Here is a 27,918-nt window from a genome sequence, read left to right on the forward strand (position 1 = left end):
AACAAATTTGACGATGGTATTGGTTGGGTGGGTTTGAGTACAGTTGTGGGTGTACAGGGCATACAGAAGAGGGTTCAGCACACAGCCCTGGGGGGAGCCAGTGCTGAGTTTGAGGGTGAAGGAAAGGTGGAGGCCAAGTCTGATAGTGTGCTGGTGTTGTGAGGTAGCAGTGGACTCAGGTGTGTGGTGTTCCCAAACCAGGCAAAGAAGCTGTTGAGTTCCTCTGCTAGTGTGCTGTTGCTGCTGCTGTTGGTGGTTGTTAGGCTCTGACTTTGTACTTTATTATGGCATGGATGCCTTTCCACATTCTGCTGTTGTTATTGTGGGAGGCAAGGGTATGTTTTTGTTTCGTTTTGTTTCTTTGTTTGTTTGTTAACACCTTAGCAGCAAAACTATTGGTTCAATTCATACCAAACTGGGTTTATAGATTGCCAGTGACCCAGAATAGATGTCATTACATTTTGGGAAAGGTAGGTCAAAGTTCAATTTTTTAATGATTTTTCAAATCTTCCTATTTACTTATAATGGGCGAAATATGTGCAAGGGGTGGGGTTTATTGTGTCTGGCACCACTTGTTGTCAATGAGGTGGCTGTGTATTTTCTTTGAGTAGGAGTCTTTGGCTTGTTGGATGCCTCTCCTCAGGTTTGTTCTGGTGGCACTGTACACTGAACAGTCTCTGGTTTTGAAGGTGGCATTTTGGGCTTTGATCAGGGCCTGGACATGACATTTTCTACAAAGCTCTTAATGTAGAAAAGCACTGTCTCTGTGTATGACTCCAGGTTCTAGTTGATTGAAGATGCTCATTCAGTGCAAGCGAAGCAGTCCTGTGGTTAGAGAAGCAAATTTTCAGGCCAAGCTCTGATTGTTTGTCTCCTGCGGGGGATGTAGGCCGGGAGAAGGAGCAGGGAGAGATAGTCTGATTGTGTGGGCTGATCAATATTGGAGCCGAATGGATGGTAGGTTTTTTTCTGTCTTTTTTTTTCTTTTTTTTGTAACTACGGTAACCTTCCCAGCCCGGCGAGGTAGACATGTAATTGGCCCAGTAGTTTCTCTTTCATCTAAATGGTCAATCCTTGACCTTGAGTAGCACCGTACCACAGAGTTGCAGACTTAGCGTAGAGGTGACAATTGGTCCACTGGCTTGCCTGTTGGCAGAATACCTGGCCCAGTGGTCCTATGAAAGGGGCTACAATGGCCCAGGAGTCCCACCCCCTCATCCAGTCACCTTTAGGAAAAAAAAGCAGTCAAGAGAGACTCATCAGAGAGGTAATAGTATTATCTTACCAACAAAAGAAATTAATAAAATGGAGAAGACGACCAAAAAAATGCACAGGCGGTGCTGCAAAATTGAGGGAGAAGAAAAGAAAAGCTCTGGCAGCTGAGGCTGCAACAAGTAAAAAATTCCAATGATGTTTGCTGCAGGGCTAGTAGCAAGGTGGCTGCTGTGTCACTGGGTCCCTCACAGCAACAGCAGGTGGTATGGGGCCAGTGTGAGTTTGACAGTGAGTCTGATGAAGATGGAGAGGATGAAACCACCACTAACATGGTACGCAAGCTGGAGACTGAAGTAGAAAATGTTGATGCAGACATTACACCGTGTGGAGGTGGTGATGTTGTGGTAAGCTGAATAACACATATGTATGCTTTACTTTCAACATTATCACGTTATAGAGTTCACATCAATCAAGCACTGATTAGTTACTGTTACAATAAAATATCTGCATATATTACTCATGATGCAGTACACAAATTAGCCTACAGCTTTCAAGTTCACTGTGTGTTCAAGATTCTCCTCTTATGTCATGCTCTATAGCCTATTCAGTTTCAAATGGTTTGTCCATTTTTCCAAATCATTATACTATTGTTTTCCATATTTTAACCACTAGCCAAGTTCTAATTGCATGCAGACTAATTTTTTGCATGTTATTTTGTTGAGACTTGACCCACTCTATTATATTCCTCTACTTATCATGTCCAGATGTGTGATAGGCCCAGTACATCATCTCCAGTGGAGATTTTCTCACTAGAGACCCCAAGCAGCCCAGCCACAGACTATTATTAGGGAGTAATAAGCACTTTGAATCTTAAATCCTTTTGTCACTAGCCTTCTTAAGAGCAAGCGAGCAACACACTAACTATGGAGTTATTTTATTGAAGGCTTTAGAATACAAAGGGATATTGTTCAGTAAAAGTAATGGTATTAAGGACTTGTGTGTACGTACATTAACGGTACAGTACCTACGTGTGGATTATGGTGGACCAGTCTGGACCAAAAAGTCCAGGGCCAAATTTTTTGTCCCAGTCCAGCCCTGCCGTACACCAGTCCTCAAGCACATAAAAACACAGATCTCTCTCTTTCTCTTACCAGAGCTCTTGTTGTGGTTGAGGCGGTGGATCCTGCAACCTGCTAGCTCCACTGTAGCATTGGGGATGTCGAGGTGCAGCCAGGACTCCATTACAATCAATAGATAACAATCCCGAATGGTGGTACTGTACACAGTGGACGCCATAGCTCTTTCAATTAATTCTAACTCTTCAGTATCAGCAGCACTCAAGCAATTCCAATCACAGTGACACTATCACAAATTATAACTGAAGTCACAGAACACTTTCTGGTACTGTTTATCAGGTGGTCATCATAGGTACCACACACTATCAGATTCCAACAAGTTGATTTCAGACTGCAAGCCTACTGCCAGTAACTCACCAGACTGGACTGATGTGCTGGTAGTGAGCCGTCTTGTGGACTAAATATACAATACACAAATTTACATCATTGCTTTGCGCATATTCTCAAAATCTGACTAAAAATAACAGACATACCATCAAATCCAGCAACAGAATCCTTGTGGTCTGCTTTTATGGGTTTTCAATGTGTTTTGTGTCCCTATCACATTGTCATTTGTATAATGTAATTGGTTTGTTCTTTTTTATGTATTAACTGTATGTGTTAACTGCTTAGTAGTATCCTTTACCAGCCCAACACAGCAGAAAGCATGCTTCTATTCAACTTGAGAGCACATAATAGAATAATAGAGCACACATGTAAAGATGGATCACCTGATCACAATGAGACCACCAGGGTGAGTCTTGGGGAAAATTTGTAGTCCATTGTAAGTCTATGGAAGCCAGAGCTCTCTGGAGCTAGCTGCTGGTGTTACCACTTTCAGATACTGCTACTTCTGTTTGGAGCTGAGGTCCATGCCCTTTGGCACTAGCCCTGAATAATCAAACAAATACTGTATTTTAGGCCAGTGTCTCTAATACAGAAACATAGGAAGTGAATAATTCCCTAAAAGCCAAGGTTGTTCTCACTTCTATAAGTTACAGTATTTCTGATACTTTTTTTCAATAAAATCTACAAAATCTCTGTTAAGCCTTAAAAATGAGGTCTGCTGTTTGTGGAGTATTTTTGCTAAAGATGCCATACAGGTCGAACAACACCTCTGTCATAAAACCCTCCCTTGTAGACTATGTAGTCGGGGAGCCAAGTCTCAAAAATGGGTTGAACCAGACATGGTCTGCCATACTTTTTATTTGTGATTTTTTTTGTTCTTTTTTTTGTTAATTTTGATCCTAAGGACCAATAATTGGAGGGTCTGCTCTGCTGGGAATACTGTGAAAAAAAAATTGTGGCCTTATTGTAGTACCCCTCATTTTTTATAGTAAAATTTGGAAAAATTAACATTTTCCTTCATTCCTCAGTGGGCTGGGTAAGCTGTCAATAAATGCATTCCACATGCAAAAAAACACATATGGTGACAACCTTCAATGAAAAAATTATTCTTAAAACACATTTCTGCATGATTTTGGCTCAATTTAATGAAAAAAAAAATTAGGCGTTTTGTCAATTTTTTCCAATATTTTCAACTTTACTTCATTGGCAATCAACTATTCCCCCAAGTTATGACATCAGCCAATATGCCATTCTTCTCACCAAACAATATACTCATTCCACAAAAAAATAAAATAAATAAATAAATAAAAATCAACCAAAATCAATGGATCTGTGATGATTTCCTCGACTAGTTGGCAATACAGGCCCAGAACCTCAATAGAATTTTAAGCTACTCTCAAAATTCCAAAAGACATACTGGATATTTAACATGGTTGTTAATGTCCACATTATTAAAAATCATGGCCTAAGCATCTTTTTAATTTCAACATAAATCTGTTCTTCCAATAGAAACGTGCCACACAAGAAATTGAAATCAACAAAATGGCTTTATCATGTCATTATTTTATTGCCTCAAGCGGGGTGGCACACTGCAGATACTGCTCTGGGGATAAACCTTCACCCTCACCACCTAAGAAGAACAGCAAAAAAGACAGGCAGGCTGGGTTAAACAGCATTGTAATAAAAGATGCCCCCCCCACCCTCTAACACACACACATGCCTACTTAGTTAATATGCTGGAAAGATTGCTTTATGGGGCAACTATACTTACTTATGTTCAGATGAACGAACACAAACTTGTATACACACACTGTGGCTGAGTGTAGATGTACAATGTACTGTACTTTACAATTGCAATGAAATGAGTCGACCATTCCAGTAACATGATCTGATTAGATGATAGAGATTAACCCTCAAAGACCTGAACAGCTGCAAGAAAAATGTTTAGCAACTTTTGATTCACTAATCCTATCAGTATGTATAAATAATACAACTAAAATGCAGTTTTTCAGCTTTTCATTGTCATCAATTGTATTAGTTTGGAAGCAGCACTGCAGCACTGATTCATCTGTTAAACCCATGTAGTGTTTGTTGCTTGTTTTTGATCAGTTAATGATACATTTTTCTTCAGTATTCTGTTTTTTATATAATAAGCTTCGAATTTAAACATCTACATGACGCATAAGTTAAATTTGGGAAAATACCTGATTGTCACTAAAAATGCAAAGGATATTATTACCATGAATGGTAACAAATCACTTAGGAAAGGTTGAATATTTTTTAAAAATTCATTTGTAAGTGACCACAAAAACAATTGTTTGTCATTATGGGTTACATATCTTTCTTTAAGGGTTAAATATCTTCTTTGATAGATATCCTATCACAATTTAGCAATACTATGGCATGTCTTTGTTTTATATTTTGTTTTGCGTTGGCATGTAACCTGCTGTCGTGTCCTATTTATCTTAAGATTTACTGTGTGGGAATGAATAGTTGTGCTTCACTGACATCCAGTTGAATCTCCTGTTAGTTTTGCTGCACCTGTTGGGGTGGGGCAAGTTTCAGCTCAACAGCACTGAAAAATGAATTTCACTGAGATCAGATTCTCAGTGTAGTTGATCCATGTCCAACAAAAGAGATCCTCACTCCACACTAATGTGAGAAATACATACTGAGCAAATACAACGAGCTGTTTGATCCACTAATGTACAAACAAGACAAAACCTTGCTGTGAAAATGTTTAAATCTGTAAACACAATGCAGTTCAAGAAGTGCTAAGACTGCATGCTTCAAACTAAAATAAGAATCAAATTTTTGACCGCGCTTGAAGAAGATATAAAATAAGATATCTAAATAATATAATTAAAAATAATAATAATAAAAGCATACCAGCACACAGAGCTCTATTGCTGGTGCATAATAAATATAAACCCAAATATAACTTTTATAGCTGGACTTTTACTTCACTGTTTTCTCAATAGACTTTTGGAGATGTATGACTTTCACACACATATAATACTAGTTTTGCATTGATAAAGATTTCCATAGACTGCCACTGAAACCCAAGTAGTAGTTCAGTAAAAGAGACGGCTTAATTAAAAAGGTTTATAGTTATATGTGTGTGTGCATCTGCCGTCACCTCTGGTTTCTGTCTTTTCTCTCTTTATTCAACACAGTTTTACAATATTAGCCTCCTTAAAGCGCTTTAGAAAAGTGTGTATAGCAGTTAGGAAAAGATGTTGTGTCAGTGTTTAGTGGAGTTTCAGTGGATTTATCTCAACTATTTCCATTCTTCTAAGCATCAAGGTATCTTTACTCATAATCGTCCCGGTAAATAGTCCCAGTATTAGTCAGTAAATTAAAAAAATAATCCAGTATTGACAGTAACCAACAACAGTCATTCAACAATAGCAAATACAGACACAATTCTGAGTGAATTACACTGCGTCATTTACAAGGCTCATCGCAATAAGAATAAGTGACTTTCGGATCCTGTTTGTTCAACTTCATGGTAGACTGTATTTGTGCCCTGATGATAACAAAAAATCACACCATAATGCAGTGGTTCCCAACCTTTTTTGGCTTGTGACCTCATTTTAACAGCACCAATTTCTGGCAACCCCAGACATTCAAAACAGAGACTTTTTTTTTTTGCCAAAACTGATTTGTTTTTGATCATGTAATAGTTTGCTATACTATGTTGCAAATAAATGTTACTTTTAGATGACATTTAGACTATATATATATATATATATATATATATATATATATATATATATATATAATATATATATATATATTAATAATAATATATAAAATGCACCTTTTTTGGTGACTGCTTCTCAGTTTCTCTTGGAGATATCTTAGCTGCAACCTGTGACAGTGACTGTGTTGAAGCGGTGGTAATGCACATGGTCACATGACTGGGTCAGTCAATATATGCCCTCTCAGATATTAAATCCTGCATTTTATTTGAACTTAATTTTTACTAGGAAAAATGTGTGGTGATTTAATTATAATGAAATATAAACTGAATCATTAAATAATATTTTTTATTTGTAATTTTTTTTTTATCAATTACTAGAAATTTCAGGCAACCCCATTTGAATTTCAACCCCACATGGGGTTGCGACCCCAAGGTTAAAAAACACATTGTGCTATTACACAACAGAAAGTGACCAGTGCCAGAAGGCAAAAGAAAAGGGAGGAACAAATTCAGTGAAATAAGAATACATTTCCATAAATACAGTGTCAGCATGAACTCCTTGTAGACTATTGTTGTGTGGCTTCAGTAAATGTTTATGAGGTGCTATTCAACACTTGTATATATTACCTGGTTATCTATGATCCCTGACGTTCACAGATCAATTTCAACAGCCTGCTTCTATAACAGTGGGGATTTTTTTGTTGTTTTTTTTGTTTTAGTTAAGATTTTATTGAGGAAGAAGGGCAAAAAATAGACACAGGTGTTGTAGCTGACCATAAAATAATGGAATCACTTTACAATAATGGTTAATGTGATTGATTTGATTGATTTGACTAATTGAATGTTAGTGCCCTGTTCAGGGTCAGTCCAGGTGAAATCTTTGGAGGCCTCCATCTCTGATTTGTTTCATACTTTCATAAAATGTTATTCGTCCCAGTAAACACCATATAAAACTTTAGCCATGTAACGGGTAACTTATTCGTTCTTGATATTTTGTTACTGCGCTATATAAACGATGGATGAAAAGTTAGCGCTTAAGTTAATAAATCATTACTTTTCAACTACTCTGATAGTTGAAAAGTAATGATAGATGCATGACATTTTCAGGAGGTGATCAAAGGTACAAGATATCTTCAACTTCTATAAAAGAACATCCACAGTTAAATATTTGTCAAGACTATAACAGTGTTATTAATTTCATGACATTCTGGTGTTTGTTTGTTTTTTAATCATTTCTGTTTTGTTTGGAATGTTGACTGGAATAACTGATTAACAGCAGCATCAATAAAATAATTGACATACCTGAGATTGGAACATTTGTTTAGTTACTATTATGACAATTATGGCAATTATACCTAATATAGACAATATTCAAATTAATTCAAATTCAAATTATCTACATTTAATATAACAGAATAGAATAGAATAATAGAATAGAATAGAATAGAATAGTAGAATAGAACACACTCAAAAAACAGAACATTGGATTTAAATAATAAGATAACGTCAACCGGTCCCACAAAACTTTTTTATTTAAATTTTAAAAATACTAGATGACTAAATTTCAGCAAACCATCTTAATTAAGTGCTACATCACACAGTTAAGTTGAATTTATTAAACATGTTGAATTTACTCAATATTGTTACATTTAATTTAGTATACATCATTACATTGAATCAATTAAACACAGTGAATTTACTATATAACATTTCATTGAATTTAATAAACATGTTAAATTTACTAAACATCATTATATTCAACTTATTAAACACATGGAATTTACTAAATATCATTATGTTGAATTTATTAAGCACGCAAATGAACTTACTACATGCTGTTACACTTAATGGCATTAACAGCATTATTGTAGTGTAGGTGGAAGCTTGACAGAAAGTTATCTCAGTGTCAGATGTGAGCACAAGTTGCGCTTTTAATTTGACAAACATGGAGATCCCATCTGAAGTTATCACAACAGGATAGCCATTGCTCTGCCAATGGCTCTCACTCAGGGTGCAACTTTACAAATTACAAAAATACAGAAAAAATAAACAAAAAGTCCAATAAGCATTGCCATATACATATTAAGTCAAAACTAGTACTAACACAACAACCCCGCTGAATTCTTGAGCATAAAATAACACATTTACAACATAGTACCCACAACCCATAATGCACTGCGGCAAACGTGCCACATTATGTTGAATTTATTAAATACATTGAATTTACCAAATATCATTATGATTAATTACTAAACATCATTATGTTGAATTTATTAAACATTACATTGAATTTATGGTATTAATCATCATTGTGTTGAATTTAATAAACATTGGAGGACCTCAATAAATACCACGCATGTCAATTTATATTACTCATGTTTTATTTATTTAAATCAAATTCAAAAAACAGGCAAGAAAGTGGCATGTGCCAAATGTGCCAAACACAGGTCCGGAGTGCTTTGAGTGTGTCTGTCTGCATCTGTGTCTGTCTGCATGTCTCTGAAAAAGGATTACTACATGGGTTTTCCATTTCTTTGAGTGTAGAATAGAACAATAATATTAACAAACACCAGTGCTACAGAAGAAGAATAGGGCAAATATAAAATTTCAAAAACTAAAAATAAGATAAGAAAATAGAATAAAAATATACAATTCAACAAAGTAACATAAGAATAGAGCTTAGTAGAATAAAAAATAAAACTGGATAAATATGAATAGACATAATTTACAGTATTAACAGTATGTGACAGTATGTATATCTATGAACCATATTAACAGTATGTATTACCATGAATAACACTGTGTATATATATATATATGTTATGTATGTATAATATTATATATATTATATATATAATATATATATTATATGTGTGTGTGTGTGTGTGTGTGTGTATATATATTATATATATAAAACACAGTATGTATCTCTATTAACAGTATTAACAATATATTTCCTATAAAAACAGTATGTATATCTATGTAAAACAGTATGTACCTACGTCTATATAAAAATAGTGCATTTATTTTAGAATAAATATTGAATAAATTATGTTTTTATCACAGGACTGAAGATTATTGCACGGTTATACTTATTGCACATAATTCATATGTGTAGGATATGTGTCACAGCAACAACACAATTTTTTTTTTTGTATTTACAAATAAATTTAGGCACTTGGGGTTAAAACTATGGTGTTTCTGGTAAATATACATGCGCTGATGTGCTTTCTTACAGATAGTATTAACTTGGTGGTCAAAGCACAGATAACAAACCTAATCAGTCAACCTGAGTTCTAATTCACTAGGATGATGGTTTTTCATGACCCTGCAGTTGGTAAATATCTGCAGACCAAACAAATCAGGGTTCAGACTGTTATCTGGTAAAATAGAGCGGCTTGATATGGATACTACAACCTCTGGCCTGAAACATGACACTGGCTTTAGCTGGTTAATAAGGGACTCAAAGACTTCATAAATAATTGTACATTCACAGCATTAGTGTGTATTATACTATTACTATTGGTGTTTTATATGTTCTGTTATGTTTCTCCAGTTTCACCGGTTCTCTTATTTCTGCTTCCACCTGTCATTATATCAGCCAACTTTTATTTCCTAAGCAAATGGCCGTTGCTTTTGTAAATCTGAGCTGTGGGTGTTTTTTTTTTTTTTTTTTTTAATCAGTGATTGACCTCTCAGGGTACATAGACCTCAAGTGATTTCTCAGAGTTATGTTGACATTAAAAAGATGCCTAGGCCATGATTGTTAATAATGTGGACATTAACAACCATGTTAAATATCCAGTATGTCTTTTGGAATTTTGAGAGTAGCTTAAAATTCTATTGAGGTTCTGTGCCTGTATTGCCAACTAGTCGAGAAATCATCACAGATCCATTGATTTTGGTTGGATTTTTATATACTGTATATATTTTTTTCTGTGGATTGAGTACATTGTTTGGTGAAAGGAATGGCATATTGGCTGATGTCATAACTTGGGGGAATAGCTGATTGCCAATGAAGTAAAGTTGAAAATATTAGAAAAAAGTGAGAAAACGCCTAATTTTTTTTTTTTCATTAAATTGAGCCAAAATCATGCAGAAATGTGTTTTGAGAATTATTTTTTCGTTGAAGGTTGTCACCATATGTTGTTTGCATGTGGAATGCATTTATGACAGCTTACCCAGCCCACTGAGGATTGAAGGAAAAATGTAAATTTTTCCAAATTTTACATAAAAAAATGAGGGGTACATATACTAATAAGGCGACAATTTTTTTCTCGATATTTCCAGCAGAGCAGACCCTCCAATTATTGGTCCTTAGAATCAAAACTAACAAAGAAAACACAAATAAAAAGTATGACGGACCATGTCAGGTTCAACCCATTTTATTGAGCTTTTGATACTTTGGCTCCCTGACTAATGGTTGTGTATACAGTTTGAGGGCTAACAGGTTTAACCCTGTCTTAGTTGCAGAGTGTTAGCTCTACTGGACGTGTGTTTTCAGGGTGTGTGCGTTAGTGTGGCTCCCGCGCGCTCCCGTGAACGCCCGGCGAACACCTCTGCGCGAGCCGTGTGGAAAGACAGAAGGACGGACAGAAGCTCCAATTTAGTCAGTGTCCGTATCTACTCAGACACATATCTCTCTACGTCGTGTCCGAAGCTGAGATCCGGGAGCCGCAACGGAAAGAAAAGAAACTTGTTTGGTCGAGTGCGTGTGGGGTTTTCACCGGAGGAGTAAAAAAAAGACATCTCAGGTGCACGTTGTTAGTTAGCTTATTTCTACTGGGGTATTATTACTTCACACCCTATCTCACGGAAGATAACAGCGTATAACTGAGAGTCGGAGAGGAAACCGAATTGTACGTTTGTTTTTTTACGGCAGAAGGTAAGTTGGCCCAAGTTTCTGTGTGTTGCTGCCGTTTTTCTTTACGTGCTCGCGACCTGGCATCTTACTCGTAATGTAATGAAGTTACACAGTACATATAGCTAGTGTTTTATGTTTTGTTAATGTTGTAGCGGTGTGGCATTCTGTTGGATACTAGCTCTACTACAATCAAACTATATCCAACGAAAACCAATTTATTCTCGTCTCTGCGTGTGTCCTCCTAATGACAGATGTGGCAGCTACCAGCTAATCAATATGGCTCATTTCCTGTTGGTCAACCTTCTGGATTAGCAACAGTGCCAACTGAGCGACATGGTTGCACCATCATCCCACCCTATCCACCACAGCGGCCTCTATTTGTTTTACTGGAGATAATGCTACTCCAGTGTCCCATAAAGGAGCTCTCATTGTCATCCATGCTGCAGCTCAGTATATATGGAGCCAAAACGTGACTTTAATGTTTGATATTGAAAATAAAATTTCGCATTAAAAACACACCCTGAAACTTAAAAAAAAAAAAAAAGAAAATACATTGGCATGGAAAAACGTGTGTTGTAAAAAATTGTAATGGCATCAAAACAGGTATTGGCATTGATAACGTTTCATTAAAGTTTAAAACAAAGACATCAAATGTTATATTATTTCATGTTATAACTTTTTTGCATTCTGGTGTGGTTTTTAATGAAAATCATATTTTTTTATGTCACCATTTTATCAATGACAGTTTATCATTTCGATGACATTTTTTTTATCACAGTTTTTTTTAGGCTTACTGTGTTTTTTCAGTTTCAGTTCAGAGGGTTTGAGGGGAAGGGCTAGGAGAGTGCAATTTGCATATTATGTGCATATTGAAAACAGTAACACTCACCTCAGTCGGCTGGATCCTGCTGGATTTAGAGAGGCATATCGAGGCACTGGCATGGATTATGTGGCAGCCGCCTTGGGTGCCATGGCTTCATGCCACAGGTCCCACGGGTTCATGCCACGGCTACGTGATTCTGGTGCTGTGGCTACATGCAGTTTTCACCTGTGGCACGAAGCCGCGTGGTACCTGTGGCATGAATCCACAGCACTGGCACCTGCAGCACCTGTGGCATGAATCGTGGAAGCCGTGGCACCCGGGACACAGCACCAGTGGCGCATAGCTGTGACATGAAGCTGTGGCACCCAGGGCGGCTCCCGCAAAATCCATACCAGTGCCTCAATATGTGCCTGCTGTCTCTCTAAGTCCGGCGGAGTCCAGCTGACTGAGCCAAGTGTTGCTGTTTTCAATATGCAAATAATATGCAAATTATGCCCTCCTAGCCCTTCTCCTCAAACCCTCCCCTTCATGCCATAAAGGTGACAGAAAGTTGAAACTGAAAAACCTCAGTTAGCGTAAAAAAAACTGAAAAAAAAAAAAAAAAAAAATTATAAACTTTCATTGATAAAACAGTGACATCAAATGAAACTAAAATGATTTCATTCAAAATCACATCAGAATGCAAAAAAAAAAAGACGAAATAATATAATATTGATATCTGTGAAATATATAATATTTGATGTCAACATTTGTTTTGATATTACATACGTAATTCTGTCCGTTTTCTGGGAGCTCTGTACCCAGATGGAGAATACGAAGCAGTAGGCCTATCACCGGGAACCATGGAGGCAGTGTTGAGATTTGAACAGAATAATTTTCATAAATAGTGGCACTTTTCAAAGAGTGACTCTGTGAGTTAGTGAAAAACTACCGATTATTTATGGCAACATTTATGACAACTACACTCTATTTTTTCTGCTGATGCTGATTGATATGCTGTACGGTGGGAAATCAACTCTCTGAATGAGCATCAGAAGGTTCTGAGTATCAGCATTAATATCCACATAAGTAAACCTCCTCTGTCGTCGCCATATTTGTTATTATGACTTTCTTCTTAAAAAACTTTACTGTTCTTCATGGTATTCGGCCAGTATGATTTTAAGAGTGGCACCGTCAGGTGGATTGATTGAGAAATGCTCATTCTAGTGTACAGGACGCATGGATGTATGAAGGCAGTGACGCATGACAACGCTAGAAATGGACATACCTATTTATGTCACATACACAACACACAACGTACTATTTTCAGCGGGACTCTGCGTCCAAACTGTACCGTACCGTGAACTGTGACTCAAGAACTGCAGTACATACTGAACCATGGATAACATGTACTGTTGCGATCCTAGTACTATTCATACTAGGAACATAACAATACTTAGGGAAACCGTCTACCCTGCACAGGACAATCTGTCCTTCTGGACTGCGGGATTTTGGTTTTGCAATTGATTTTGCATTAGCACTTTTATACTGGTTTGAAGGCCACTGTGTGTGCCTGTCTGTCCTCTCCCTCTGGACATGCATGTGAGCGTGCAAGTGCGGGAGGCCTCACCCCTCATTGAGAGACAGCAGACACAGACCGTCTGCCTGCAAACTCACACCCACCCATATCCATGTACATTAGACCCGCAAGCCGAGCCGTGATTAAACATTGTCTATGCAGTAACTCACTTTTAAGGGCTTTATTTTTGGCTAAAATGCACGTCATCAATAAATCTCTAATATATGCTCCTCAGTGCTGTCTGTGGGTGGATGTAAACAGAGGTGAAGCTCACTTCACAATAAAACAAACTAGCTGTGGATCAACCATGGTGAAATTAGATGATCATCATCATGAAATGTCCGCAAATTATTTTCAACCGTGAATCTTCTTTTATTTTTTCACTTCCTTGTCCGCTACCCACACCGCATTTCATTTAATTCTACCCATGCCTGTACCCACGACCTGGTCCACCCGACCTGGTGCAGGACTCTGACACAAACAATACCATGACACGTTATTACAAGGAAATGTGTATGATAGATAACCATGGCGTTTTCATACCGCTGTTTTCTTTTACATCCCTATGCAGAGCAGGAATTTATTTATTTAAAAAAGCCCCCTTTGGGCCCTATGTGTGCATGTGTCTGTTTTATACGACTGTACTACAAGTAGTCAAGGAATAAGAAAGGGTTCCAGTGTTCAATACAGAAAGTGTTATGTTATTAAGTACAGTGATATATTTTGTTCCTACTGTGACATTCATTTTGCTGACGAGCAGAATAAAAATATAATTTTGGGAGATAGAAAAAAATTCTCTTTATGCACAAAACACATACAGAAACTGTGGCCCAATAACCGAGGTACGGACCGAACCGTGGGATACCTATACCGTTACACACCTTATTCATACATATATTAAACATGGAGATAAATTATTTAGTGTTCAACACAGAGCTTATTGAACATGAAATGTGTCCATGTGTGCTTGATCTGGTCCTTTGTCATCTCAGCTACTTATTGTGATACAGTCAGGATGTCTAATGCTATAGATCTGAATGTTTGTCGGGGATGGTTTCTATGCTGTGCTTTCATTTCAACATGTAAAGGAAGAGGGATTTTAGCCTATTATTGCAGTTAATTGGTATGCTTTGAATTTGTGCCTTCTTAGTAATTTACATACTCAGAGGGAACTTCACACCACAGAATTAAGCGACACAGAAACAGTAACAAGAACGTTTACGGTGAACCCAATCAGGAAGGAATTTTCTGAAGTGATTGACTTGTATGCCTGTAGACGTATTGAGCTTCACTGTAAACATTGTCACATGTGACTGGGTTTACCTCTGACTTAAGTTGAGCCAAAGTTGGAAGAAATAATTGATATAATTACAGCTGGTGGATCAAGGTTATGGGATCTTTAAGAACACAAAATATTTCTGCCAGACCTTTGGAGACCCTTAAACAACACATAAATCATGTGATTTAGGAATTTAGAGCCAGTGTCATGACAGATTAGAAAGAGCTGGGTGCTGTGACATGACAGGGGACTTTATGTAATATGCCAGGATTGCACATAGTCTTCAGATTGAACAGTGCACAAAGTTGTGAAAATGTTCTTACTGTGAGAAAAATTACAGCCTCTTATTACAACATCAAATCAACATGCAAGCCTGCACAGTGTAGGTGTTGACATAGAAAGCATCACTTATCTTTGTAAATGTAGTATCAACTGTTAAATTAGTCAACATTTGGCCATTAATCTGGTCTGATGAAATGTCTCTTGATGTTGATTTCCTTCAACACTACTATAGTGTCTTGGCATATTAAATATGTTGTTTTTGACACTTGGTTAATATGTTACTATCCACTCTTTATTAAAAAAAGTAACATTCAACAGCTCTTTTTTGAAGTATTCATCGGAGCTCATCAGCAGCAATGTTACAAACCTTTCATCAAAGTGAAGAGTCAGTGTGAGTTCAGTCCTAAGGCTTATTGAGCTGATTTAGAGGGTGTTATTTTGCCTGTGTGGGGTGTAGATGACCTGCTTGATGTCATGATAACCTGGAAATTGGATGATTTTAAAGGTCCTGTATGGACTTTCTATGTGATCTTGAAAAAGTCTAATTTTATATATATGCCTGATCGTAGTCTGCAATTTAAAATGAGATTATCAGAATCAAAATAGGTTATTTCCAAATGCTATTTCCAGTTTCTCCGATGGGGTCGGACAAGACTGGACTGATTTACAGCAGACTTGCGTCAGTATGACAACACCACACCGATCAGCAAAGTTTAGCAGTGAGAAGTAAGCTGAACGAGTAAGAAGTTAAGATCTGTCCTTTCTCCTAAAGACAGGGAGTTCTTGGATTTATTTTGTTGTAATGGTGGAGACTGGAACTGGAGCTGGCCTGGCAGAAAGAAAAAGAAAGCTAAACAGGAGAGTGATAGAGCACGGGCTAAAACACCGGTAAACCTCTGTATTGCTTTGGACCGATGGAGAAAACTAAGGGAGTTAAAAGGAAAGAAAACAAACCCGGAGTTGGCCCTCTTTCTTCTAGACAGGTATAGAATGCTTCTTTTCTTTATACATATATGCATTGGAACACTGTATTTTACTAAAGTGGCTGTTGGTGGCTCAGTCAAATACTTAGTAAATGCTTCTGTGTTAGCCACAGGGCTAGCTCTTTGGTGTTGGTAATATGTTTTATTTGGAGCATTGTTTCAGTCTCAAACTAAGGGCCTTGTAAGGTGAGACTGAAATGATTATGTACAAAGTTTAATGTTCATTGCTGGGCCTGAATGCTAAACTGCCCTTTGGGAACAAGACAGTTATAAAAGTAGAATACTGTGAATACAGAAGGCTGAAGCAGCTAGTGCTGAACTGCTAATGCAGAATGCTGAAGATGTTGAATGACTGAAGTAATTTCTGAAAATGCTTGAATACTTTTTGGAAAAGCTAGTGCAAATGTATACTATTGGGGCATGTCTTAGAGCACCGGACTGTGAGTAACACTCCGGAGCTCCAAAGTGAAAGACAGGCACAGAAGCAGGCATTGGATGTCCAAAGTTAGGTTTCACTTTTGTTTTCACATCAGTTACTAAACGACGCTACAAACGGACTTGAAGTGAAGGACATTAAGATTGCTTGTTGTCTTGTTTCAAACGTCACTTTTAGAGCCCGACCGATAGGGGATTTTTTTGGGCCGATGCCGATGTTGGGGGCTAAAAAAAGCCGATATCCAATATATTGGCTGACATCTGATATTGGCCGATAACCGATATATTGGCCGATATATGAAATAAGAACACTGATCTGCACAGGATATAATAATCTTATATTAGATAATTGTGGACAGGTGGATAAACAGTTGCATAAATCTTTGTTTATGTCACAAATATAATTGACACAACTTTCAAATGCAAACTATGCCATCACAAAAATAATTAGAGCAAAAAACTTACCACACAATTATGTTTTCACTCACAAATTTTGATGTGTCTGCCCCATGTCACTACAACTTCCACTGCATGAAAAACTAGATTATCGACCCCGTAAACGCCCGCCAACTTCAAAGATTCCCGTAATTATCGTGAGTTTACAGAAAAGTTCAGCTGTGCCTGAAACTGGCCGCAAACGGAGCCAACCGGGGAGGAGGAGCGGGGCGGGTGTGGGGAGGAGCGAGGCAGGTGTGGGGCGAGCGGGTGCGGGGGTTAACAGCTCGCAGAGGTGTGAACGACCCTCATTTACATTTGAATGTCACTGGTGCCTGCCATGTCCGACCACAGAGACACACATTGGATGTTTTTTTTCTTTTTATAGCATCCCATTGGATGTTACCACAAAGGACAGCTCACATGTGATTGGTCATCTGTGCAGCATTATATATGCCCCATCCATTAAAAATATTATTATTATTATTGTTATTATTATGTTTATTATTCAGATATTTATTTACATATTTATTTATTGTTGCAGGGTATAATTAACATACTGAAAACAGCACCACCATATCAATTAAGAAAGAACACGACTGCCAAGATCATGTTAAAAAATAAAGACAAGCTTTAATAAAATGCAGAATGCAAAAAGCACACTTACATATTTAAGAAAACAGTGCCAACACTTTCAAATTAAACAAACTTAGAATGTCCACAGTCAGTTCAGTCAGATGTGCTGTCCTCACAACATGTGACTGTGCAGCTCCAGCCACAAACAACAACACAGTAGAGTCCAAACAAGGCTTTCTGTTCTGAGCTGGAGCTTCTCCTTTACTTGACGTTTTCATTAACGTTTTTGTAACTGCAACATATAAAATACGTCCAACTTAAATTACTAACAGACAGTTCTTATTAATTACTCTACACACGTAATGCACTCACATCACTAGCTTGAATATCATAAACGTTAGCTTCATTACACGTTCACAGAACAGTTTCAATCAACCAACATCTAGAACCTAATGTTGTTTTCGGATATATACACTTACAAAGAAGAAAATTTTCCAAAGGCACACAGTAGTAGAGCACACGTAACGAACATGAGTTTTCTGAACTTTAACTGCAGAGAAAATAGCGAACGGCAAATATACGTCGAAGATCATCTCTAGCAAAAGAGCGCCCACTCTGTATACAACCTTAGCGCACAGCGAACACAAAGATCCTTAAGGAGAAGACATCTCACTCCTATCAATTCTTAAGCCAACTGCATTTAACAGATTTTAACTGATTTATCTATTATCAACTTATTGTAACTTATGAAAGTAATTTATACAACGTATGAAATAAGTTTGATCTTTGACCTAAAAAACATCACATCAGACAAGTGTTGGTGCCATCTTCTCTGAGGGTGGGTCCAGTCCAGTCTTCTTTGGTGGTAGAACATGTGTTGGTTCTGCAGTAGTGTCTGTGGTGGTAGAACATGTGTTGGTTCTGCTGTAGTGTCTGTGGTGGTAGAACATGTGTTGGTTCTGCTGTAGTGTCTGTGGTGGTAGAACATGTGTTGGTTCTGCTGTAGTGTCTGTGGTGGTAGAACATGTGTTGGTTCTGCTGTAGTGTCTGTGGTGGTAGAACATATGCTGGTTCTGCTGTAGTGTGTGTTAGAGTGCAGCTCAAAGGTTAGAGAGCTCCAGACTCTGGAAGGATGGAGGCCTTACAGTCCACCCAGATGTCCCTTCAGCAGTGCCATCTTCTTCATCAGACGTCATATCCATTGTGATCCCCCTCCATAATCTCCTCCTTGTTGGCCAGTTCAGCCTCTTTTGCCTCCAGCTGCTGTACAGACAGAAGTACCATCAGTGCTGCACTGTGAGGCCAACAGTAGTAGAATGTGGTGTTTGTGTCAGATTCAGATTAAACACAGATTCTTATAAATCTTACCGTCTTTCTTCTCTGCTGTGGGCTGAAATGTTCATGGCTTCTGCCTGGACTGTAGATCTGGTTGGCTGTATGTGTAGTTCCATTGGACTGTTTATGTCTTACAGGCCACTGGAATTAAAATATACAGTTAGGAAGAGTAAAAAAATAGATGCATAGGATTATAACAATAGAGAAACAAAAACACAACAAACTATTAAAGTTACTTAATCAACAGGACTCCACTTTCTACTCCATTCAAGCCTGGACTTGCAGCTGGAGCTGCCATTAAATGAGCAGTCACTGCTTCACTGTGGGTGAGCTCAGTCTGAAAACCAAATAGAAATAGTTCAGAAAAAGCATACATTAAAGGCATACATTTACTTCTATAGAGCAGAATGGATCCAAACTCTTTAAAATCTGACCCTTGCTCTGGTTCCTACCATCTGTTGTTTCCTTCACTGTTTTGCAGATGGCGCACACCTTCCTAAAAAAATACAAGACTAAGTCACTTTGAGGAACAAACACCTCCAGGTTCCAGCAGGTCAATGAGACAGATTCATTACTTTAATCAGTTCCTCAAGTCAAACCACACTATCATACACTGTGCAATTAACTAAGAAAGTCACACTAAGATAAAATTCCCACCTAAATAGCACACATGTAATAATTAATTGAATTTATACTTACCACAATTTTTGGATTGTGCTCCAGCCTTTTTCTGGTTCTTGTTCACAGTCTGGTGGCTCATCCAGCAGTGTCTGCCTGGTTCAAGTCACTGAGTTGTTGTCTCACCTCCACTGTAAACTGCTGTGTCATGTACGACTCCATTTGCATTTGTATACCTCACAGCAGGACCATTTACATACGAAAACCTCACATAGCCCAAGGGGCTGGGGAGGGGTTATTGCCAAGGCTCTCTAACCAGAGGGGGGAATTCACGGCAATTCCTGGCAGTTAGAGAGAATTTTCTGTGGTGACTTCAAATTCCCACCAGTAGGCGTTAATTTCAAGTTCCACAGCAATTTACAGGGACGTTAACTGACGAAAACCCCACTTTTCATGCAGTGTTCTTATGTGGACTAAGGACTAAACTGAGCATGTGCAGAGTGAAGTAGGTGAGTCTTAACTTGCTCCTGATTGGAGCAATTGCAAGAGTTACAACTGACCCGTGTTGCAACTGTCCCTGGTCTCCCCTACACTGTTAACACCCAGACCTGCTGGCAGAATGAACCTGTGAGGTAGACAGGAAGTGCATGCGGACATGGGTGTGGTGTGTGTGGGATACTTCATAAGACGAGGGGGGGGGGGGTAGCGGTCCATCCCCACCAGAGTGCCCGGAAGCAATCCGTGATTTTTGTCGGGGGGGGGGGGGGGGGAATAAGCAGTCCATCCTTGTCAGAGCACGCGAGTGGGAGGGCGGGGGGAGGTGTGATTATGGATTGTGTGTGGGGGGGTGATAGCATCATTGTCCAAGCAGGAGTGAAAATGAAACTAACTTGCTTTAAAGTTCCTGTTATTCTCCATGCAGCACACACACACACAGGAGCAGCAAGTGACAGAATCTCAGCGCAGCAAAAAAAAAAAAATATATCGGCTACATCGGCTACATATTGGCCGATGTTGATTAAGTGGTGATACGCTATGATTGGCCTGATTAATCGGCCGGCCGATTAATCAGTTGGGCTCTAGTCACTTTGCACCCTGCAAGTTGCTGTTTCAGTAGCTTCAAAACAAACGTACGTTTGTGCTCATGGGAAATGGAGTCTTTGTCCCTTAAAAACACCACTGATTCTGGCTGAAGGTGTTGCTGCAATCCACTTTAAATGATTTCTCCATACAGGACCTTTAAGTGTAGCTACAACAGTACAAGTTATTACTTGTAACAGGTAGGGCTGGATACTAAACTTACCAATACCACAAAAAAGGTCCTGTAATTTGATGCCAAATTTCAATATGTCAGGATAAATTACTATCCTCATTACTGCTGTCATCATTAAGACATTTATACTTTTTTTTAATGTTGTTCTCTTAAAAGACAACATGTGGTTGCATTAAATTCATTTTTGACAAATTTTATATTGGAAAAAATGTAAGAATTCTGAAAGGAGTTAAAGGAGCCGTATGTAGGTTTGTGGCCAAAACTGGTACTGCAATCACATTCAAAATACTGTGGAGTATGGTATCTGCTCCCCCCCCCCCCCCACACACACACACACACACACACACACTAGAGGTTGGCAGATACAGCATGAGCATCTACTACAAGGAGTTACCATGGCAAACAACAAGCCCTGCACTATAAGTTTATTGTCTGTTACTTCTGTTTATGCTTCTTGGCATAATGGTTTGCAAAGTAATTTAAAAATCGAGACTAGTGACAAATAAACTAACTTAGCAATGGTCATATTGGTTCACTTGCTTTTCACTCCTCTGCGTGAATAGTCCATCAAATTCCACAGGAGAGACAGTGGGTGCATTTTGAGGCACTGGCATGAATTCTGCGGCAGCCGCCCGGGGTGCCACGGCTTTGTGCCACTGGCTCCATGGCTACATGCCATGGGCACTGTGGCTACATGTATGGCAGGCAAAAACACACAAAGCTGTGGGTTAGTTGCTGCAGAATCCATGCCAGTGCCTCGATATGTGCCTGCTGTCTCTGTTCAACAGGCTACTATACTATGTGTAAAGACTGAAAGAGGACTCATTTGACTGATGTATTGTCTCAATTACGTTTCATATTGCCATGCCATGCTAACTAGGGATGCAAATTAATCCATTAATCATTAGTTGGGTTAACCTTATCGATCAATTAACGATTCATTGATAAGCAGCGATTTTTCTGAGACACCTGAATTTGTCTTTCAATACAGTCTATAAGAATAAAAGCTAATATTGTTTATATTCATGAAAAAAGCATGTCATATTCCTTAATGATTGATTTATTAACCATTGGATACAGTCCGTGTTTCCTGTGGAATTCATCTTGTGGTGTGGCAGTGTGTAATGGGGGGGGGGGGGGCACGCGCGTGCGTTTTTGGTGGGGGGGGAGGGGGGGGGGGTGCGCGTGCATTTCGTGTGTGTGTGTGTGGGGGGGTGTTACTCTCGGCCGCATGAGCACCGGGGGATCGGTGTGTTGGGTTGGTAACTGCGCGCATGCCTGATCACTTTTCCGTCCTACTTTTAATACTATAGGGGTACGGGGTGGTGCAGTCCGTGTCCCTGCAGAAGTGAAAGTGAAACTTTTTGCTCATTTATCTTTCACCTACCTCCTGAAGCTTTGCAAATTTTAATTTGCTGCAGGACTGCAGGACATAATGTTTGGCATACCTGTGTCCCGGAGCAGAAGCCTGGAGGATGTTTTCAACTTTTGTCTCACTGACCTCGGACTAGACCAGCCTTCAGGAAAACGCTCCAATCTGATACCGACTCCCCATTTGTGTGTGTATTTAGTCTGGGGTGCACCGCTCCCACAAACAGAACAGGGGTCGGGTCGTGTTTCACTAAACCATGTCCATAAAGTCATTCTAACTCATCAATGCCATGATCCAGTTCGATGACCAGCCACGGCGTTGCAGCGTGGACAAAACCGACAGCCTTCGGACAGGTGTGGGACAAGGGCAATTAACCGACAATTAATAATTTAATTGAGCAAATTCTTATTGACAATTAATCGTTAGTTGATTAATTGTTTACATCCCTAATGCTAACGGCGTCTCAGCGTAATACGTTTCTAATGTTAGCAATAACAAGTTACCGTTTTTGTTTCTCAAACAATTTAGTACCTGGTTAATTCCATGACCCACCTGCATACCGGCTAATGTGAACTATGAATGAACATGAATAATCTATTTGACTGGAGAGAATGTTTGAAAATGTCTGTGCTTACAATAAGTAGAACTAAGTTATCCAAACATAGCTGAATCTTACCCGTCCAGGAGAAAATTAGCAACTTCAGCATCGATCTTCAAATTCTTCTTCTCCGCTTTCAGCCATCTCCACTTTCAAAAGCATCTCCTATATATATATATATATATATATATATATATATATATATATATATATATATATATATATATATATATATATATATATTCCCTTGTTTGTTTCTCACTTTGTCACGATGTATTGGGAACAGGGGCGCCCCCGACCTGGAGACGCAAGAGAGATTAAATCAGTTTGACAATTTCCCTTTTTCTAAAATTGTTCTTATTAAAAAATCCGATTTTTGATTTAAAATCAATTAATCGCACAGCCCTAGTGCATTGTTACCCCAACAACAAGCCATGGATCACCATTGACCTGAAAACGAAGAAGAGGGCTTTCAGTTCTGGAGACAGACAGGAGCTGAGGAGAGTGTGGCATGAAACTCAGAGAGGAGCTGAGGACATGTAAAGATACCTACAGGAGGAAGCTGGAGGCCAAACTCCAGCAGAACAATGTAAGGACGTGTGTGGACGGAGATGAAACAAATCACAAGAATGAAGGGGAGGAACAGACAGACACCTGGGAGCCTGGACAGAGCTGACTCCTACTCAATTGGACTGGTTTTGAACACATTAGGCTGGAAAAAAGGCATTGCGTGGGTTGATGAGATTTGGGCTGGTTTTCACAACATTGGCGGGTTTTTAGCAAAATATTTAATGTCATGGGTCAAAAAAGTACAAACTAAAACATTTCAATAAACCATTGTGTCCTTGCCTTCAAGTCATTAGTTCATTTATTTATTTGAAGAGAATTGGTCCAACTTGGCATCCTCAGTCTGTGACAGTCATTGGTTGATGAAGTGTCACTGTGATTGGTCACTGTCTGTTGGCAGCCCAAACAAATGGGGTTGTAGCCTGCTTATCTGGCTTTCACTGACTGTATATAGTTATTCACATTCAACATCAAAGTTCAAGAGAAGACAAATTAATATACTGCGCATTAGGTTAAGATCACTTTATTGTTCTATGTGCGCTGTGTGTTGATTGACTTAAGTATGGTGGCCAATTCATTCTTAGCTAATCAATCAGGTGGGTTGTTTGTGTGTCGAACTGCATAAGTTTACAGTTGGCTTCAGTTGTTGCTCACATTTGATTGGAAAACTTTTTTATGCAGTTGCTATGACGTCTTGATTGGGAAGATAACCTGTGTTGGTTATTTTACTGTCTGTTTGAACTCTGTGGGAGCCTGCTTATTACCGTTTTTACCCTTTGGACAGTATTGTAATCATTTTGTTGTCACATGTAATATTTTATGGTTTTAACATTAGTCCCTGGAGAGGTAGAAATTTGGGCTGGTTTTAGTGAGATTGGTGGGTTTTACATTGGATTTGGGCTGAAGGCTGTCAGTAATATCTGGCAACACTGCTTAGGAGACCTCTGGAGAGACTTTACCAGTGGAAGGCTGCAGGTCCCTGATGGCATCTCCCCCCAGGATACTGAGGACCTGTGCCGCCCAGCTGTCTTCTGTACTGCTACACCTGAGCCTGAGTGTGGAGAGAGGTACTGGTGCTGTGGAAGACGCCCCTGCCTGGTTCCTGTCCCTAAGAAGTCAGCTCCATCTGGCTGACTACAGACCAGTAACTCTCACCTCTCATGTAATGAAGGTCCTGGGGTGACTGGTGAGGCCACAGGTGAAGATGTTTTTAGACCTCCTGCTGTTTCTTATCAACCCCATTTGGGAGTTGATGATGCTATCATCTACCTGCTGCAATGAGCCATATGCACCTGGATGGTGGAGGAAGCACTGTGAGGGACCACATTCTTTGATTTTTCCACTGCTTTTACTACCATCCAGCCTCTGCTGCTGGGTGAGAAGTTTTAGGTGATGGGTGTCTGCAGCTCAGTGATCTCCTGGATTACTGACTACTTGACAGACAGGCCAGTTTGTCTCTCTGGGCAGTGTCCTGTCTGATGTGGTGGTCAGTGGTACAGAGCTTCACAGGGGACTGTGCGTTCCCCTTTCCTCTTAACCTTATCCACCTCGGACTTCCAACACAACTGAGTCTTGTCATCTGCAGATGTTTCTTGATGACTCAGCTGTTGTGAGGTGTCCTAAAAGAGGGAGAGGAGGGCAAGTACAGGAAACTGGTGGAATACTTGTGGAGTGGACTGAACAGAATCACCTGAGGCCGAACGTCAACAAGACCAGGGAGATGGTGGTTGACTTCAGAAGAAGGAGGACACCTTCACAGCCCCTATGGATCCGGGAGAGACTGTGGGGGAGTATAAATACCTGGGGGTGATGATCAGCAACAGACTGAAGTGGAAATCCAACACTGAGGCTGTGTACAAGAAGGAGATAAGCCAACTCTATTTTCTGAGGAAGCTCAGATCCTTCACATATGCAACAAGATGTTGGAGATCTTTTTGCAGTCTGTTGTGGCCAGCGCCATCTTCTTTGCGGCTGTCTGTTGGGGTAGCAGCATCCGAGCCAGTTCTGATGACTCAGCTGTTGTGAGGTGTCTAAAAGAGGGAGAGGAGGGCAAGTACAGGAAACTGGTGGAATACTTGTGTGGAGTGGACTGAACAGAATCACCTGAGGCCGAACGTCAACAAGACAGGGAGATGGTGGTTGACTTCAGGAAGAAGAGGACACCTTCACAGCCCCTATGGATCCGGGGAGAGACTGTGGGGGAGTATAATACCTGGGGGGTGATGATCAGCACAGACTGAAGTGGAAATCCAACACTGAGGCTGTGTACAAGAAGGAGATAAGCCAACTCTATTTCTGAGGAAGCTCGATCCTTCAACATATGCAACAAGATGTTGGAGATCTTTTTGCAGTCTGTTGTGGCCAGCGCCATCTTCTTTGCGGCTGTCTGTTGGGGTAGCAGCATCCGAGCCAGTGACACCAACAGACTTGTTTAAAATTATCAAGAAGGCTGGCTCTGTAATCGGTCTGAGGCTGGACAATTTTGAGACCATGGTGGAGAGGACACTTAGGGTGTATTCACACCAGAAAGTCCGATAGTTCACTTGCTTTGGTCCGGACCAAATTTTTTTATTTTTTTTAATTTGGTGCGGTTCGTATTCACACTGTACAGTTTTGTAAGTGGACCAAAATCTGTAAACAAAACCACTTGTGCTGAGGTCAGTTCATCCATTGGACAGAAATGAGCAGTGTCCATTAAAGCGCTCAGTCCAAAGTGAAAGGACAGAATCATGGAAATTTTGCGTGCTGTTTTTGTTATCGTCATAGTGTTTTTTTACAGATGCAGACGTCTGCACAAGTGTTTGAGCAGCAAGAGCGTTGATGCAACGTCAGGTTTACAGTATTGTAGAATTCATTTCTCAATGACGAAGACACAGGGCAAGACAGCTATGGAGGACAGCGCTCGTGTGCACATCATGTTGTGACTGTTGGTCTGATTCACGCAAGACAGAACAGGTCTGGAGTGTGAATTCTGCTAGTATATGAAAAGAGCTGTCTCCAAAAGCATTAGTGCTCCGTACTGCTTACCTATGCGCATCTATCCTATATCACCGTTGAGTTTAGCCAGGGACAGAATTCCTTAACGCAGGTAAAGTTTGCTGGGGGTGATGAAGTCGTTTATTATTTTTTTATTTCAAGCACAACAGACAAATCTAACCGTCATCCTAATCATTCTCTCGCCTGAACAAGCTGAAACGTCGGAGTTTTTCTGTGTCCTTTCTAGCAGCTGTGTTATATGCACCTCTGCCCAGATGTCCACAAGGCAGCGTGTCCCTTCCGAGCTCCAAGTTTGACTACGGCTCATTTTCAGCTCCGTAGCTTATCCTCACTCTGAGCGCTTCTCTGGTAAAACTCTGTTGTCCATAATGCTCGACGCACGACGGAGCTCATTAGGTACAAAAACCCAACTGTGTCGGATTGGGTCCGGCCTGCTTTCACACCCTCAGACGAACTGCACCAGGGTTCGTATGGAACCGCACCGAGACCACCTCTTCAAACTGGGTCTCGGTTCGCTTGTTTGGTCCGGAACAGAGTTCGGTGGTTTTATTCACACCAGCCCAAAAGGTCCGAACCAAGGGAGCAAACGAACTCTGGTCCGTTTTAAACGGACCAAACAAGGCAAACAAGGCAAACAAGGCTGATCTCCATCATTGACAATGATAAGCACCTCTTCACCACACACTGGACAGACAGCGGCTTCCACACACTGGACAGACACCTTCTCAAAAAGACAGCTGCAGCTCCGCTGTTGAACGGACATCCATCCATTATTTTCTGCTTTATCTGGGGCCGGGGCCGGGTCGCGGGGGTAAACAGTCTAAACCAGGGGTTGGCAACCTTAACACTCAAAGAGCCATTTCGACACGGTTTCCACGGAAACACAACACTGGGAGCCGCAAACACTTTTGACATCTGAAATGAAGATGTTAGCCTAATATACCATAATTCCAGACTACAAACCGGTTCTTTTCCCAAGAACTTGGTGCCCGCCGCACCTCTGCTCATGGTCGCCGCGCGCACCTCGGGCCAACGCTGGGTTGCCGTTGCACCACCGTACCATGGCTCGGTGCCAGTTGCCGTGGCACCGCGGTGGTGCCTCGGCTCAAGGTGACAGTGGTGCAGCACCAGTTGTGGCACCGCGTGCCATGGCACCTGAACCGAGCAGTGGCACTGCAGTGCAACGGCACCCGGCACCAAGCCCTGGTACCGCAGTGCCACAGCACCTGGCACTGAGTTGTAGTACTGCGGTGCCACAGCACCTAGCATCTTCCCCGAGGTGCCGCGGCACCTTGGTCATGCCATGGCACCTGGCACCGAGCCGTGGTACTGCGGGCCACAGCTTGGTGCCAGGTGCCATGGCGCCGTGGGACCATGGCTCGGTACCACAGCTCAGCTCGGTACCACGGCTCGGTACCAGGTACCACAGCACGGTGCCAAGTACCGTGGCATCTCGTCCCTACTACACGTCGTGCGTAATGTTAAATGAAAATGATATTACAACAGACATAATTACTTCTTTTTAATCTTTATATTTTA

The 27,918-nt window shown here is 40.1% G+C and overlaps 1 protein-coding gene and 1 long non-coding RNA gene across 2 annotated transcripts in view; one reads left to right on the top strand and one right to left on the bottom strand.

The window, feature by feature from the left end:
• The first annotated feature begins 10,940 nt into the window (after nucleotides 1–10,940).
• The window catches only part of rab3db (RAB3D, member RAS oncogene family, b), a 46,737-nt gene continuing 29,759 nt past the window's right edge, over nucleotides 10,941–27,918 (top strand). The window contains exon 1 of the mRNA XM_030142368.1: nucleotides 10,941–11,269. The gene's annotated coding sequence lies outside the window, so the exon portion shown is untranslated. The remainder of the gene's footprint in view (nucleotides 11,270–27,918) is intronic.
• LOC115424949 (uncharacterized) lies at nucleotides 16,560–27,890 on the bottom strand. Its single transcript, XR_003936143.1, has 3 exons — nucleotides 27,881–27,890; nucleotides 24,325–24,335; nucleotides 16,560–16,631 (listed from the first exon to the last, which is right to left on the bottom strand). It is a non-coding gene; the product is annotated as an uncharacterized LOC115424949 (long non-coding RNA).

This window comes from Sphaeramia orbicularis, chromosome 8, assembly GCF_902148855.1.
Source record: "Sphaeramia orbicularis chromosome 8, fSphaOr1.1, whole genome shotgun sequence".
Classification (NCBI taxonomy): Eukaryota; Metazoa; Chordata; class Actinopteri; order Kurtiformes; family Apogonidae; genus Sphaeramia; species Sphaeramia orbicularis.